Source organism: Grammomys surdaster, unplaced genomic scaffold (genome assembly GCF_004785775.1).
Source record: "Grammomys surdaster isolate TR1022 unplaced genomic scaffold, NIH_TR_1.0 169, whole genome shotgun sequence".
Lineage (NCBI taxonomy): Eukaryota > Metazoa > Chordata > Mammalia > Rodentia > Muridae > Grammomys > Grammomys surdaster.
Genome location: NW_021604617.1, coordinates 3782222 through 3792361, shown reverse-complemented (window position 1 = coordinate 3792361; position 10140 = coordinate 3782222). Strand labels below are relative to the sequence as shown.

General features: G+C 42.0%; 1 pseudogene; it reads left to right on the top strand.

Annotated features, from left to right (window-relative positions):
* Window positions 1–435: 435 nt before the first annotated feature.
* On the top strand, window positions 436–1260 carry LOC114620565 (annotated as a pseudogene).
* The last annotated feature ends 8880 nt before the right edge of the window (window positions 1261–10140 follow it).

Here is a 10140-nt window from a genome sequence, read left to right as displayed (position 1 = left end):
TCAGACTATAGCCATTTCAGTCTCTGGATGATAAGATCTCGGACTTGAGTAGCCAGCCTGTCAACTGAGACACTGGATGTGTTGGCGATTTTGGCTAGTTAATGTTAAAAACTTGTCTTGCTCCCTATGGCTTACTCGCCCAAGAACCACTTGTCCAGTACCAACCACAGTGGCTTATTCTAGTGAATAGCACTCCTCCATTGCTTTTGCTGCAGGTTCTGCCTCCAGATTCCTGCCTTGAGTTCCTGCACGATGATATACCGTGATGAAAAAGTAAAACGAGAGACAACACCTCCCTCCCTGTCTCCTTGTGTCACTCCTCCTCCCACCCCATCCTTCTCCCCTCCATGAGAACTAGATCCCTTGTTGCCCACTGCCGGAGATCTTCAAGTCCACGAGTTCCCATTTGGACTTCTGCATTCAGAGATAACAGCAATGGCCTCAAAATGGAGGGCTACTTCATCTTGGTATTCTCACCCAGTATATGCAAGATATTGGCAACGTTATCATCATGCAATGCTTTGGATGCGAAACCACCAGAACACCTACATAAAGCTTAGGGATTCCTATTTCACTTCCCCATGGTTTTTCCCTCATGGAGTTCTTCCCTGGAACTCTCTTGCTTGTGAGGCTTGACATCTTTGGAACTTTCAAGGCCAGCACATGGCGCGGCAGGAGTCTCTCTACATTGTTTCCCATCTCAAAACCCCTCTGCAGCCTCTGCATAACAGCAATAGAACCCAGACATCCACAAGAGAAAACAAAGCACTGTGTGAAGAGGAAGAGCTGGAGTCAGATTCAGATGACGAAGTGGAGTGCAACCTGAGCACTATGGAAATCACCGAGGAGCTCCACCAGTACTTCACACAGACTGAGAGGCACAGAGAAGAGAGACGGCGACAGCAGCAGCTGGACGCGGAGTGCCTGAGTGACTATGTGAACGCGGACCACGGCCTGTACTTCAACCACCACAGGTCAGTGGAGCCCCCATCTGAGAAGCCCTGGGAGAGGCGCCAAGCAGAGATGAAGTGCTTGTGTGGGAACAGTGCTCCCAAGATCCTGGCCATGGAGGCTGCTGTGCAGCTGAGCTTTGACAAGCACTGTGACAGAAAGCAGCCGAAGTACTGGCCTGTCATTCCCCTGAAGTTCCGAGTCCTGGTCATTGAGACCCTAGGCAATGCCTCACAGTTCCTAGCCTTTCCCTCTTCATCTCTCCTGGACATTTTTCAGAGAAAGAGGCCTGTATACCGATATGGTTGATATACTCTGTCAGCCACTTATAATTCTGTCAGCAGGAAGTATACTGTTGCCAACACAAGGAATGTTCACTGGCAAAGTGATAATTGTATGTATTGGAGTGGCTCACAGTTTTCTAGGTAACAGTTCAGTTCGTTGAAATTATTGCCTAGAGATACTGCCTATTGTTTTGCATTTTTAATTTCCTTCTTTATACTGTCCGGAATGTCATAAAAGCCTTAAGCTACATGTCATTTATCTCTACATTTTTTAGACCGCTTTTCATGTTAACTACAAACTCTTAAATCTTTCTGCTTCCACCTCCCAAATGCTAGCTTATAGGTTTGCACCGCCCACACTGTGCTTCTGTCCACATATTTTCTCAGACTGTAGCTCTTTGGATCTCTCTGAAAACTATGCAAGTGGACAGTAAGACAAGTGACACTTGTTACTCAGCTAGGCGTCAGCCTACGTGCTCTATAAAAGACCTGAGAGTAAATACTCTGGGCTTAGCAGGCCATGTTGTCTGTGTCATCACTGCCTGACCCTGTCTTCATAGCATAAAAACAGCCATTGTTACTGAATAAACAAATGAATGTGACTGTGTTTCAATAAAACTTTATTTGTAAAAAATGAAAAAAGAAAGAAAGAAATGAAAAAGTAAAAAAAGAAATAAATCTTTTCTTCTCTAAGTAGCTTTTGGTCATGATGTTTCATTAGTGATAGAAAGCCAACCAAGACATCCAGTCAAGAACATGAATGATGCATTAGTATCTTTTGGGCACAGTGGCCCCACTCATGGCTGGTCTTATGGGGATAATCTCCACAGTTATGTTCCCCGCTTCCCCTAATGCTCTGGTACTGCCATTTTAGATTCTCAGTCCCTGGGAATAAAGGTCTTGAATTGTTTTGTGTTTAGTTCTGTAGCCTAGGTATCTAGTTTTAGGCCTGGTTTCAAGATTCAGAAAAGTTACCAAGAATTAGTCAACATTTGCCTTTGCTAATAGCTTGGACAGTGGCTCCTTGGTTTGTTGGAGACTGGCTGCTTCAGGTAGCAGCAGCCAGACTATGCCAGCTTGGGAGTAAGCTCCCAGGGGTATTAGTTTCTTTCTGCCTTGGGCCTTTTTGGCAGGCTGGTTACCTGGAGTGAACAGGTGTGAGGAGGTACATTGGTTTGCTAGAGCTCCACATAGGTTCATCATGGCTCCACAGTCTTGATGGTAGAAGAACAGAAGCACATTGCTCTAGTCCTGCAGTAGAGTTTTTCTCACACCTTCTTGTAGCTGCCATCATTTCTGTGTTTTACACTTATCTGCCTGTCTTTGTGGTCAACTTTCTCCTTTCTATAAAGGCATGAGACACGGTAGACTAAAGCTCATCCTAATGACCTCATTTTCACTTGACTAACCCTGTACACACTCAGTTTGCAAGGACCATCAGTCAATTACTATTTTTCTGTTAATTTCTCATTTAATAGAAGTGAACTAATCTGAATATGGTGGGACATGTTTTTAATCTCAGTGCTTGGGAGGCAGAGATAAGTGGATCTCTGTGAGTTCTAGGCCATCCTGACCTACATTGCAAGTTCTAGACCAGCCAGCCATACACAGTAAGAACATGTCTCAGGCAAAATAAAACAAAAGTAAACCTAACCACCAGAAGATTGAACTAAGCATCTTATTTTGATTTTGTGTTCTTTTTCTTAGAATCTTACTATTTAAAACAACCAAGATCTACTGTACAGACTATGGTGATAGTGGCCTCTCTTCTCCCACTCCCATGAAAGTAGGAAACTGTAGGTAGGCTGAGTCCCTGGTGCTTGTGGTTCCCACATAAGAGGACAGTTTTCCAGGACCAGGGAAGGGCACATAGTAACTTAATGTATTGTCTTTAGTTTCCTAATGAAGAAACCCAGGTCTAAGACATTAAAATAATTTGCCTCAAAGTATTCAGCTAATTAAGTTTAGATGTGTGAGCAAGTTATTAATAATTTTACTTTTAATACAGAAGGCTTTTAAGTATATCACTATTTTAGCCAGGTATGGCATGGTAGCAGATGCCTTTAATCTGAACACAGGGAAGAAAGAGGCAGGTGGATTTCTGTGAGTTCCAGGCCAGCCAGATCTATATAGTGAATCCCAAGACAGCAAGAGCTACAAAGAGAGACCCTGTCTCAAGTATATACACATACGTGTGTTTTGTGTGTGTGTGTATGTGTGCGCATGTATGTGTATGTATATTATATATGCACAAGCATAAGTATAAACACTTTTGGGGTTACAAATTTCTAGATATACCCCAATTGCCTTCCCTTACCATTCATTGTTTACAAAGGGGACAGCCCTACAGCTCATAGGAACTGTAAGGATGCTAAAAGTGGACCAAACAGGCTGTACATAAAGCAGAGTACAGACTGTGAAAGGAAGAGAGTAACTATGTTTCCACCCAGCTTTATCTACAGCACAGTGGCCTTCTTGCTTACTTTACTTCCTACAACTTGCTGATCTGTAAAGGAAACATTGAGTCTATTTTCTTTTTTTAAAAAGAATTTCTCAAATTTTAAATGAATAGGGAAAGATTCCACACCAGTGGAAGGAGGGGGACATTAACGCACTCACAAAACCTTCAACACAAAATTTGTCCTGCCTGTAAGAAACAGAGGGATAAAAATGGGGCAGAGACTGAGGGAATGGCCAACCAATGACTGGCCATTCTTGAGGCCTATCTCATGTGAAAGAGCCAACCACTAACACTACTAATGATACTCTCCTATGCTTGTAGACAGGAATCTAGCACAACTGTCTCCTGAGAGGCTTTATTCAGCAGCAGATGGAAACAGGTGCAGAGACCCACAGTCAAACATCTGATGGAGCTTGGGAAGTCTTGTGGATGAGTTGGGGATATAAGTTGTGGATCGAGGCAGAGGGGTCAAGAACATCGCAAGACCTCCAGAATAAACTAACATGGGCCCATGGGGGCTCACAGAATGAATCCCCCAACCAAAAGAGCATGCAGGGGCAGGACCTAGGTCCTCTACACATTTGTAACAGATGTGCAGCTTGGTGAATCCCCTATCAATTGGAGAGGGGGTGTCTCTCACTCTGTTGCCTGCCATTAGATGCCCTTCCCGTAACTGGACTTCCTGGTGTGGGAGAGGATCCGTTTAGTCCCACTGTGACTGGTTGTCCCAGGGTAAGATGGTACCCAAGTGGACTTCCCATTCCCTGAGCGGGTAATGGTGGATGAAGGATTTGTAAGGGTAGGATTGGGAGACGAAGAGGAAGAGGTAATGTAACATGAGTAAATAAAGAAATTAATGACCAGCCTGAGTAGTCATAGACCTTGTAAATAGGTAGCCTTGGCAGACAATACCAACTTAGATAAGGACAAGTGAATCATAGACAGAGTCATAGTGACCTGTTCCCTGAACCTTCACCCAGCTGATACTCTGTTCTGAAAGATATCTGTGTTCCCCCTGAACACCCACACTCCAGTGTCATCCCCTTCCCCACGTCCTGCCTCTCTGTGTTTATAACCCCTGTGTGAATGAATTACGATTTGAAAAAAAATAAATTATAAAAAAAAGAAATTAATGAAGTAAAAAGTTAAAATAAAGACAAGACAAATCCTTAGGGGGCATGGCCAGTCAGGTCTCTGATCAGTTTCTCTCTCTTACCTAGTCTGTGGCTAGAGTTAGAAGCAGAGGCACATTTGTATGAGACAGGGTTTACCATAAAGTACCAACAATGTTAGACTGGATGTATTTATCCTCTTCATTGTCTGGGGCAGGATGGTTTTAATGTCTAATTTTATTGACTGATCAATGAGTCTATTTTTCCTTAAAACAGCAAATCAATCCATCAACTCCACACAAATGCCCATCAGAGTTCCATGCACCCTATGAGCCCTCTGATTTGCTCAGGGACAGGAAGTGGTGTGGGGGTATTTTCTCTTATGGAAAAAGTGAATTGGGACCCTGAAGCTCTGGGCCTAAAGGTAGAATTCCTAAGACTCCCTGATGCTTGCTTCTCTTACTCTTTATCCTCTTCCAGGGCTCCTCCTCCTCCGTGGAGTCTTTCATCCCTAACAGAGCTGAGATTGTAGGGAAACACAATAGGCTTGCTTCTAATTTGATGTTTCTGAGAGCTGCACAAAATAGAAATAAAACTGTATTCAAAAGTTGAAAAAGAACATGTAAATAGCAATAACAGAAATTTGTGATTAAACAATTAACAGAAAAGAGGCCCGTAAAGACATTAAAAGTATAAAGAGGAAGGCGCGTTCTGCTTTATCAGGATGTGCAGGAGCTGTTGTTTGAAACTGATTGAGCACCAGCCACGTGGGAGCGTCTCTGCCAACAGCAGAGCTGGAAATAATAACTTCCAAGTGGTATTGTTTGGGGGGCCATACAAAAACAAACAAACAAAAGCAAAGAAACAAAGCCCCAAGAAAGTGTTAAGTAGCACAGATACAGATGTGGAAACAGAGGTGGAGAAAGATTGAGGAAGAAGACGATTGATGTTGTCTGGCTCCCACTTGCATGGGCACATGTGTATACATACAACTGCACACACACACACACACACACACACACCACTCAGAATGTGTAGTTGAGGTGAAGGAATACAGAAGATCCTTGGGTCCATAGAGAATGTGTAGTTGAGGTAAAGGAATACAGAAGATCCTTGGGTCCATAGAGAATGTGTAGTTGAGGTAAAGGAATACAGAAGATCCTTGGGGCCATAGAAAGCAGACAAGAGCTTTGAAACAATATGATCAAATTTGAATCTTTTCTTTAGTTGTATTGAGGACTGTGGGTAACTAATTTATCTCCTTTGTATCTGCTTGTTTGTGTTTGAGACAAGGTCTTTCAATGTAGTTCCGACTGTCCCTGAACTTGCTATGTAGAAGGGGCTAGCCTCAAACTTACAAAGATACACCTGCTCCTCTGTCTCCTGAGTGCTGGGCTTAAAGACACGAATCATCATTCTGGGCTTCTCTTTTATATCTTCAAGCTTAACATTAAAACAATGTTTTGTGGGATGATGACTGTTTAAAGTGCAAAAAACACTTTAAATACTCCATAAAGGATGGTTATGATAGCTAGCCCATATATATGTGTGTGTGTGTGTGTGTGTGTATACATACATGTGTGTGTGTGTGCATCCTGAGAATACTTAAATGTATTTGAAAAAGAGGAATTTCAGAGATCAAGAGGACTGTACCAGTCAGTTAAGATCAGCTTTCTTCATTTGGCTTAAGGCCAAGCACACGTTCAGCTACCAGTTAAAGAGTACCGACCGACTGACTTCACCCTCTCCCTCTCTTTAACAAATTCTTTAAAGTGGCATGGTGGAAGACATCCAGCGACACTCAGAGCCTGCCTTTAATGGACAGTTTTGAGCACCACATTCTTGAAGGAATTCTAGCTGGGACTTGCAAAGAGTAAAGGCGTTCAAAGGCCTGCACCCAACACACCGCAGGAGAACATTACCGTGACAGATGCATTTGTCTTAACGTTTTGCTGAGGACTCCTCTGCACACATAAAGGATGATGCTGTTTTCCCTTATGGATAATAACAGAGGCAAGCCTGAGATTATGTAAGAATGGCTTAGGAGAGATAAGCATATTTTCTTGTGAGAGATGAAACCAGTTACAGAGGAGAGCCCAGAACAAAGCACTCTCCTGCAGCAGGGGACGTATTTGATGACCTGATACAAATATTATACACTTTTGAAAGTGCTTGATACCACAAGTAGCACTTTGTAGTGTGTACTTCATTCAGCACATTTGATATTTTATTTTAATGTATACGATTAGCACAGAAGAGGAGAACGTTATGAGGGAGAAATTATATAAAACATCGAAGCTGTCTGTGTGGAGAAGCAAAAAGTGGAGGAACCAGCACCTCTTCCTTCCCGTCCACAGCCAAAGGAACACAGTAGAGTTCAAACACACATGAGCAACTTCTTACCAATAAATAGAATGTTTTAAAAAAGGAGGCTTTTTCAGAGTAAAGTAAACCTCTTGGCATATAGAAGTGTCTTGAAAATTAGAAACTCACTTTTTATTTGCCCCATTCTTATAGGGAGAATGCCTGATTGTTGACTAGTAGAATTTTTATTGGGCACATACTAGGCACCATGAATAGTCAGATGACGACTCTCTTAGCTTGCATCATAGCATTTAAAAGGTGTCTTGCAGTGGCCTTACCTTCCTTTATTTCCTAGAATAGACTTTTTTTTGTATAGTTGTTCATGCTAAGGCAAGCTATCAGATCCCCCCTACAGACTTGTCATTCGCCTCTTAGTTTCAAAGTCCCAGAAGACTCATACCAACATATCTAAGAAGCAGGCAATCAAAAAACAACAGCAACAAAGCCCAGCCCAACCCACACTAACAAGACATCTCTTCAGAGCTCAGCATGATAACCAGAGAGAATTTTTCTGTCAGGCCTCTGTATGTCTCATTCATAGTCCTTTGTGTCTCACTTTTGAAATGTGGCACTTTTGGTCACCGTCTCTTCTTTTTCTAGTTTCCAGATAAAACATGTCCTATGAATAGTCATCTGTGTTTTTACAAGCTGCTGTGGCTGGCTTTGGTTCCTGGGTCACACATCATACTTTAGGGAGGAGGAAGTACCTTTTTCCTTGTTGGAGTGTGTTCTCTGATTCTGTTGCTCTGTGGTTCTCTAGTTAGTGAACTTTCATTATATTTGTATAACAAATCCCAACATTACTTTTAGTGTAAAAAAACCATCCTAAACCATACAAGTATATAAAGCTTTATGTTTCTATTTGTTTTGCTCATGTCTCTTAATTGCTGTCCAAAATATAAGTTTGAGACAATAACAACAAATAACCAAGTTTTATAACTCAGCCATCAGTTGTTACAAATAGATTTCCTATCGCAGGCTGATGAACCATATTGTTAATTGACAATTAAGACTGATGTGCATCTATTGGACTAGCTTTAATTAATTCTTACCCTTGGCTGATCAGTAAGTCTCGGGAGTGAGCAGGGATGCTTATTTAGAGGCTAAGGGATGTGTTTATAGGTCTGAAGATGAATTAGAAGGTCATCATGCCCAAGATATTTGTGTCTTTTTTTTTAGAATGGTGAAGAAGTGTGTTAGTATAGGATAGATAATTCAGTGTTCTTTCTACACTTAGCAATTTCATATTAACGATACAGCTGTCTTCTGTGGGAACCCACCCAAACACTTGGCAGAAGCAGAATACCAATGGTTCATTTCTAATTAAACTTGTTTATTTTATTCTTCTCTCAGGGTGTGTATGGCCTTATTTCAGGTTTGAGTTTCCCCTCCATGAGATACAAAGACCACTGTAGGAAAAAAAATAGCAGAGAGTAGTTGTTTTCGAATATTCCAGACTCAAGTCTTTGGTCTGACCTTTCTTATTCCTTGTCTTCATCTGCCTGCTCATCTCAGGTGTGTGTGTAATTGTTTTCTTCCCTTTGTAGGATGCATATATGATGTCAAGCATACTCCCCCGGAAATAATGGGCTCTCAGTTAGTAGAAGCAGAAATACAAATTGATGCTACTTTTCTCAAGCATCTTTACATTTAAAATCTTGAGTTTGTATTTGAAAGTGGCTTTCCATTTACTGAGAAATGAGAGAACATTTCTCTAATAATCTAATAGGACCAGGGGACATAGGACTTCTGATTTAAAAACAGTGTAATAGTGGATTATGGGTTTCTGTGAAGCCTGAAGTAGCCCTTATGGTTGTTTTGGGAGTTCTTTGGGATTTGCATAACTTTCTAATTGGAAGTAAACAATAGCACTTGTGGCAGCTGCCCAGAGCCTTGTTCTCCACAATGCCCCACCCCCAAGAGCTTAATTCAGCTTTCAAATAAAAAGAGATCATAGTATAGTGTGCCTTGAAAAATTGCCTACTTATTTTGCTATTTCCTTTCACTCTTCTATAAGCTTAGCTGTTATATTGGAAGATAATAGGGGAAGGGCTGGAGAAAGGGCTCAGAGGTTAAGAGCACTTATTGCTCTTTCAGAGGACCCAGGTTTGGTTCCCAACACCCACAGGGTAGTTCACAACAATTTATAACTCCAGTTGCAGGGTATTCAATTCTTTCTACTGACCTCCTCAGGAACCTCACACACTTATGGCACATACACATGCATTCACACAAACAACTCACATGCATAAAATAAATAAATGTAAAAAAAACTTAAAGCAAAATGATTGATGTCTAGAGCTCTTTCTGCACTTTCAGAGGACTAGAGTTTGCTGCCCAGCACCAGAACTGGATGATTTACAACTCTGATAGATCTGTTAGATCTAATCTGACCTTCAAGAAGACCTGCATTCTCACGGACACATACCCTCACACAGACACACATACATAAATGATAGGTTATTTCTTTGCCGCCGGTGAAATGAGCCAATTCAAGCCAGAGTAATATTAATGGCAGGTTTATTGGGAAGCTGCTCTCAGGTGGGTGAGTTCACTGGCCCCAAGGATTGAGTCCAGGAGAGTCTCCATGGGAAATGGGAGAGGGGGTAGGAAAGGGAGAGAGAAAGAAAGAAATGGCGTTCATGTGGTAAGAAGAGGAGGAGAAGAAGGAGGAGGAAGAGGAGGAAGAGGAGGAGGAGGAAGAGAAGGAGAAGCCGATGATGTCTGGATTATATAGGGAAGAACGTCTGGGGGAAGGGCAGCCTAGCCTCTGGGCTAGAAAGTTCAGGATTGGGGGCAGGGTATGTCAGGTAGGTACTGAGGAATGCTGGGAGAACCTGAAGGCCAGGTCTGCTTTGATGTGCAAAATATGCACTTCATTTCCTTGACCCCCCCCCCAAATCAAACAATAAACAAATGTAAAAATAAATAAAACTTGAGGTGATTCTGGAAGAAAAAGGAGAGTGAA